The following is a 7,232-nucleotide window of genomic DNA, read 5'->3' as shown; positions in this document are numbered from 1 at the left end:
GAATCTATTATTAAAGACAGGATAAATAACAAGCTACGCAATATTTGGACTTTTTATAATATGCTGTCTTTTACATTTGTGTATTTTTAAGCCTGATATATATGTCCGGCTACTATCACTTCTACGTTAGAGTGCCCTAAATATACATAATTAGAATTTTTCTAGTAAAACTCTTAGTAATTTGCGTTCCTCTTTTCAGTGTGCACTCCACAATGTTGTACTGATCCACAGGCATGTGAAATTAAACAATCTCTAAGAAATATAAACAAATTATCGATTATTCCATCAGGTTGCCAGGTCTGTTCCATTGCTCACAATCGCTCGGCGTTCAATTAAGTGCGTAATATGTCTTGTCTAGCGACATTTATTTGCCAGCCTCCACATTCCCTATGGAGACTCGCGCTATGATCACGTATGCAGAGATAAATTTTCGCGGCTCAAACTCATTCAGATGCAGTCACCGCATTATCGAAATTTCGAATGATTGATTTTAAATATAAAATTCTTCCAGCTTATAGTTCAGTTGTAATTTTTTCGTTACTCAAATGTAAAGACATGAAAATCTGACGAAACTGCGTTTCATTTAATACTGATTAATATACATCAATCCTAATCACAACTTTTTGAGCAGTAAAAAAATTACTGACTTGATGTGGTCTTTCATGCAGTTCCATAGTACACTAATTATTAATTATCTTATAAGTTTTTCGTATGAATCGAGAAATGAATCTCATTCGTAGGTATCGTAGAGTGAAAGTATATGTATGAGAGAGGTAGTTTTAGGTGTACATAGATTTAAAAAGAATTAATAAATTGTCATAGAAATCTTGCTGTTAAATTTAAAATTCGTCCAAATTGTAATGAAGTAGATAATCGTTTTTGTATATGTCAATAATTATTTATCGATGATGAGATTGTTATGAAGACAGCAAGCAGAAAAAATAAAATTAAAAAAATATCTTTGGCACCCTAGTTGTATTAACAGAAACTAGCATCAGCAATTCCACTAAAAAAATCGATCTTATTTACTTGTACGTAATGAGGCAAGGTGCGGTGACTTCGATTAAAATGGTTGATGAATTTTAAATCCAATGTTCCTGTTTTTTTCACATGAGCTGAGAAGAGCCTAGGCTCGTGTGAAATCATTTTATCTGGAACTAATATTTCTTAATAACCATCAATTAATTGAAAATCTTTATGATAATCGTAAAAATTGTTTGTATTCATCAAGATCGTTTCAGATCTTGAGCAGCGAATACTAGCTGTATCGTTAATTTTTTTTTTCATGAAGCCGATTTAGATTATTATGAAGCTCTAATGTTTGTCTTATTTGAAGAAATTCTCTGCTGCTTTTCGACGGACGCTTGGTCAACCACCTATCGTCCTTGAGCCTATCCCCTAATAGGTTCCGATTTTTTTTTCAGAGGCTCAGTAGTTTTTGCTCCCATTTTCAACCCCGCAGGCTTCATGTTTGCGTTTATCCCTTACCTTGAATATTGCTAGTCATAAATATTAGCCATAGAGGCTACTATGCATTTAGGTTCCTAGATTGTGAAGAATTAGTGTGAGATTTGTGATATCTTCGGGCAACATATTAATTTATTTTGAGTTTATGCTTTTTTTATCAATAATATTCACGAAATCAAGAAATAATAAAATCAGTTCGTCGTCTAACAAATGAATCAATTTTAATGGAGCTCATTTGAAATTGACAGAGAATTAGATCTTATATAGTGTACAGTCCAGAGATTCATGACCAAAAATTGATTTCCGAAAATTGATATAAAACAATTGATGGGTAATGATTTAAATTTCTACCGAATCGTCTCGTCTAGACAGCTAGCTAATTTTTTGTCCATGTTATCACACTTTCAGGTTTGGTAAGAGGAAACCGGAATATCTATTTTTGCAGAGATTATCTTAGATAGATGACCGTCAATCGGCGCATAAAAATTACTTGCCACTTTTGTTTAATTGCAAAAGAAGAGACCGTTGAAATACGTTCATCGTCTGTAGCTATATAACTATTACATTGGAAAAATGATTCACCCTATAAGGAAGTGGATCCTAAACTGTGAACCATAACGCCAAAGGGTTATGAACCTTTTTTTCTGAGAGTCTTGTAGCGACACTCTTTGTATAATAGCGACCTGCATCCAGATCCAATCTTGCCGGTTGTATCTGAACTATTCGGTCAGTCTCCAAGCTGCACAAAACTGGACAAATGTTAAAGAACTGTACTTACAATTGACTGATGTTTTGAATAACAACCACAGAGGCTGAAAATAACATTGACAGTGAACAATTGGCAAGATGAAATGCTCACGCTTGCAAAGTTTAGTTGTTTTCGGCACGGACGAAACCCCTGCAAGCTCGGCCCCAAGTCAATATTTACGACTGGCCCAAAGAAAAAAGTTAGATATTTCAAACCGCTCCCTGCAAATTTCAAAGTCACATTGAAAACTGAACTGTGATAGGCATCGTCTACTATAGCAAAGAAAGATCATCGGATCATCATTCATCATCATCGGATCATCATCATTGATCACAAAGCTGTAATATTGATTTGCTATTTCGCACAAGGTAATTTTACATGGATTCTCTGGAACAAGATCATTTCTACACATCCATGCGCTGCTGTCAAAAAGCAAATTATATTCTTGCTTTCCTTGCGAACGCATGAAATCTTCGGTGGAGTGTAGATTAGTACGGTCAATCACGAAAGGAAAAAGAGCAGTTACTCGGGGGATATTTGGCGCCATTAATGTGCAGTATTGCCTTCCTAGCAGACGTGTTTCAAGCTTTGTCTGGACTCAACTGACAATGGATTGATGTTTCTTTTCATTTCCAGGGTAGGTATAAAATGGGCAAAAACACCTTGATGGCATCCACATCAAAATATCATGACACAGTAAATAATTCCATTTTAGATGAGTATAAGCACTACCATATCGTGGTAGTAATGAAATGCGAACACATGCAACCAATATTTTCCGATGCCCTGTGGATGGTCCCATTGATAGCACCCGAGAGCTATTGATTGAAGTTCCTCAACAACACTGTACCCGAAGTGGAGATTCAAGACCAGAAAGTTTCGCATATCTATTTGCCGACACCAAATTTTGTCTATTTCCAGCGAGTTGGCCACGAAGGCTCTTCTTATTCACTTTGCAATCACCTTCCTGCGAAAGTGGTTTCTCGGCCATTGAGGTTATTGAATCCAATGCTCAAAACAGGTTTGAGCTGAAGCAGACATGGGATGTGTCTGCTTTAGCAGACACATTAAGTTACATAAACCTGTATATTGATGTTATTGTTACAGATATTCGGAAAATTCATCGATATACGCAATTAAAGTAATACTTTTTGATAAACTAGTTGAAAAGCTTACAAATATCGATAGCAATTTAACTATCTTTACCGTCAAAAATACGTATGAATATCTGCCTCAACGGAAATAAATGAATTTTTAGTGGTATAAATTCTTGGGTCATGACAGGTTTGGGACAGATAGGGTGCAAGCACCGAAAAAATATTGGGACCTAATGCTATAAAGATATAATTTTGCAAAATTCTGAAAGATTTTTTATTTTCTAATTACCAGTGCAATATGTATCTATTATAGGAGCAGCTCGCGGTTAACGATATGAAGTAATTTGTACCATATTATAACGGAAACATGAAAAAAAAAAACATTTTCAATATATCCGTGCATTTTGGAATGACTTTTCAACCATATGTTTTGAAAAGTATAACTGAATCGATTGCAGCTCGTTACCTTGAAAGTTATCTTATGTTTATATTATATTTGGGGTGCAACTCGTAAAATATCTTGCCTTTATTGCTCTGGAATTTTCCAGTAAACGAGTTAAGGCTAAGGGGCCCCAATAAATGATTCCTGCAAGTCACTCTGCTGGCGGCAAAAAACTTTACAAGTTGAGATCCTGTTCACTTTTGGCTCGCTGGCAAACAGCTCTCGTTCCTAATCTAGCCATGATGCGGGGTAACAGCCGTTCTTAAGATGATAGATCTGCATATCTATTTGCATATACATATTAAATGTTTGTCCGTGACTTGTGAAGTTGCAAGCTTGAATTTTAGGCGGCTCACTCGACGAATAAGTGACGCAACTCACGAATGTGGGATACATGAAAAAATTTCATTTAGATGCATTCGTACGTTAATTTTGTCAAATAATTAGTAAATACTAATGCACCGCCTGGTTTTTTAATCAAGTTAGCCAATTTTTTTGTGTAAAATTCGCAAAATGAATGTTCAAATTGTGAAGTTTTAAAGAAATTTAGCCGTTTTATCAAATATTTTATCAATGAGACTTTTCTCACCAAAAGTAAGTTTTTTTTTTTCAAGTAACTTAGTTCATTCACCTCTGGTTGTAAAAGCATAAATTGGTCTCCATATACAACCCCAAATGATTTTTTCACTCAAAGAAGCCAGTACAGCAATTGTTATGCTGTATAACAATTATGGCCTGTAAAGCTTCTTTCACTGGAGTTTGCGAAGAGAATGCTATGATGAATTTTGGTATAGTGGACGATTTGTATTTGTCAATATTTTTCGTATGTGAATTTTGCCCAGGTATAGTATTAACAGAATCCTCGCTGAAAAAAGCGAATGGTTTTGTCTGTATAATGAGATAATTTGGGACACATAAAATATATATTTTCAGAACATATATAAATATTAATGAAAAATTAAAATCAGCAAAAATATACGAAGATATTATTTGTCCCAGATAAAATATAAATCAGCAGAAAATTTTTTAATTTTGGTCAGAGTCTATTCGAGTCTACGGGCGAAATGACCAGGTTATCAAATAAACATATCACAAAAAATTACACGTATTTCTATAAAATTGGTCAAAAGAACATTAAAATGAAGCTTTCAAATAAACTTTCGAATCCGGATACTTACATATCAATGCTAGATGTAGCATAAAGGCAGACGGTGATCGGGGAATATGATCTCAAGTAAAAAAAATTATCTGTAATGCATGCAACATTTTTTTGTAGTCTGAAGAGTATATAAATTGATTAATCCATATGACAGTTCATGTTTGGGACTCATGCAACTTTCCGATAAACATAATATTAGTTGAAATATAATACTTGAAGCAAATCCGATGCTGAAAATTACCAGAGTTTCAGTAAACCACACAAATCTCAATAGCAGTTATGATCGAAGTTATGGATGTTTTCACTTAGACAAAATAAGACAACACTTTGAAGGGCGGACGCAAAAACTCTTTAAAAGGTTTACAGCTCCTTCTTCCGTAACAGATGATTGAAATAGAATTCGCATACTCTGCTCGATCACGCAGCAGTGATTTGTGGGCAGTGTTTCCTTTTCTGGAAAATTGTTAAAGTTTGTGAGACGTTATTGGCTGCAGGTCAAAGATCCATCGCCCATGATCTTTGTAGCAGGTCAAAGATCAATGATCTTTGAAGGATGATTGTAGGTACCAAGCTTATAAATATTTCATCCATAAAAACAGGAACTAAGATTTTTTTTCATTTTGGGGTGTGGTCATTAATGTATCAAAGGATACGGATACAAGGATGAGATGTTACTAGACGAGAAGTGGCTTTTAAACATAACTCAGGCATTCGTACATTTAATTTCTAATCCTCTATATCAATAGTTTCCTTAGTGAATTTAAACTGGATCGTCTTTTAAATAATGCTTGTTATCAACAACTAATATTTTTAAAACATCCTATGGGGATGTCGATCACCGGCGAATGGTATTCTTAGACCCCTCATATATTGTCGGCTATATGAATACCATTAATATATACGTCTTAATATAACCGCAATACGGGATGGTATTGATTTTATTTACTTTTTATTCCTACAATGTATCTGTATCCATGCATCTGTGTGATTAGTGCTAGGGAAATAATAATATAATAATCATGATACCTAATTTTCTAAATTTATCTATGAAATTGTCTATTCGGATTTTCTTGTTGTTTTGATATTAAATTTAAAAGTATACGTTTCTATTTTCTAGAAAATAATGGGACTAATATTATTATTTCGGTTCCAACTACGTCGTTGTTTCGAGCAGCGATGACTGACAACTGACTGGCATATTTGTTCACAAATATTTTAACATTATTTTATTATGTACGGTTAAATAAATGAACGATAACCTTACGCTTATAGCTGCCTGTAGACCAGCAACGGAATTAAATAGAGCAGTTGTTAAAAATCTACCATTGTTGCTTGGTGTGAACGCAAAAACTTTTTTCTACTCAATGGTATTACCGTCGACCTAAAGTCGAAGCAGAATGTACTGTATAACCGAGTTCAATAGTTCTTTATTTCACTGCAAGATGGTTTTTTCAGTCAAAGGGTCTAATGTATGTTGAGGAAGGCGTTATTCTTAACAATTCATTTTTGTGTTTCTATGAAAATGAATATTTAGGGCACGAATTCCCCCATTGATATCCTAATATAATATAATGGGTTTTGTCGGGCCGCTACAACAGCTCTTTAAAAAATTGTATGTTTCAATTTCAAGTTACGTAGTCCATTAAAAATAATAAATGCAAGTCTGTCCAGGTCTGCCACCGAATTCCAAGAAATGTTGCATTTTATTCTAAGCGCATTTAAAAATGTCCACTCGTCTAGATTTACGCATCGCTGCACCTATTGACCTACCCTAAGCTCTCACTTATTGCAGTTTTCGTAATCAACAAAATGTCTCTAATTAATTACGTATCTTTGCGCAACTGCACAGCATAGAATCTAGCAAACATTTAAGCTTTTATTCAGATAGCAACAACCTTGCTTTAGTGTTCATGAAATTCAATAAATGACCTCACCTATCAGTCAACGGCCAGCAAAACAATCAGCAAAACTTAAAATGTACCAAAACTTCACGCGTTTCAATTAAAAAAAGCGTCTTACGTCAGTGCTACAGCTGAGTTAAAAGTTCGAGCTGGGATTCAATTCCCACATACGTAGTGCAAAATGAAATCAGGTAATCCTACCCATGCAATAATATAATGAAATACTAACATATAATTTTAGAATTAGTTGCGTTTTTAACTCTGGTCATATTTTTTTCCATACGTAGACCGAAACAGTGACGACGTGACGACTCGCGGGTGCGGGTTCGTCAAAACGGATTTACTTTCGCTTGATAATTACTATCACGTTTAAACGTTCAAAGCAGTGTTTTTTATGAAATCTCAATTATGATGTACG

Source organism: Hyalella azteca, unplaced genomic scaffold (genome assembly GCF_000764305.2).
Source record: "Hyalella azteca isolate HAZT.00-mixed unplaced genomic scaffold, Hazt_2.0.2 contig5386, whole genome shotgun sequence".
NCBI lineage: Eukaryota > Metazoa > Arthropoda > Malacostraca > Amphipoda > Hyalellidae > Hyalella > Hyalella azteca.
The sequence above is the reverse complement of the archived record's forward strand: the minus strand, read 5'-3'. Positions refer to the sequence as shown.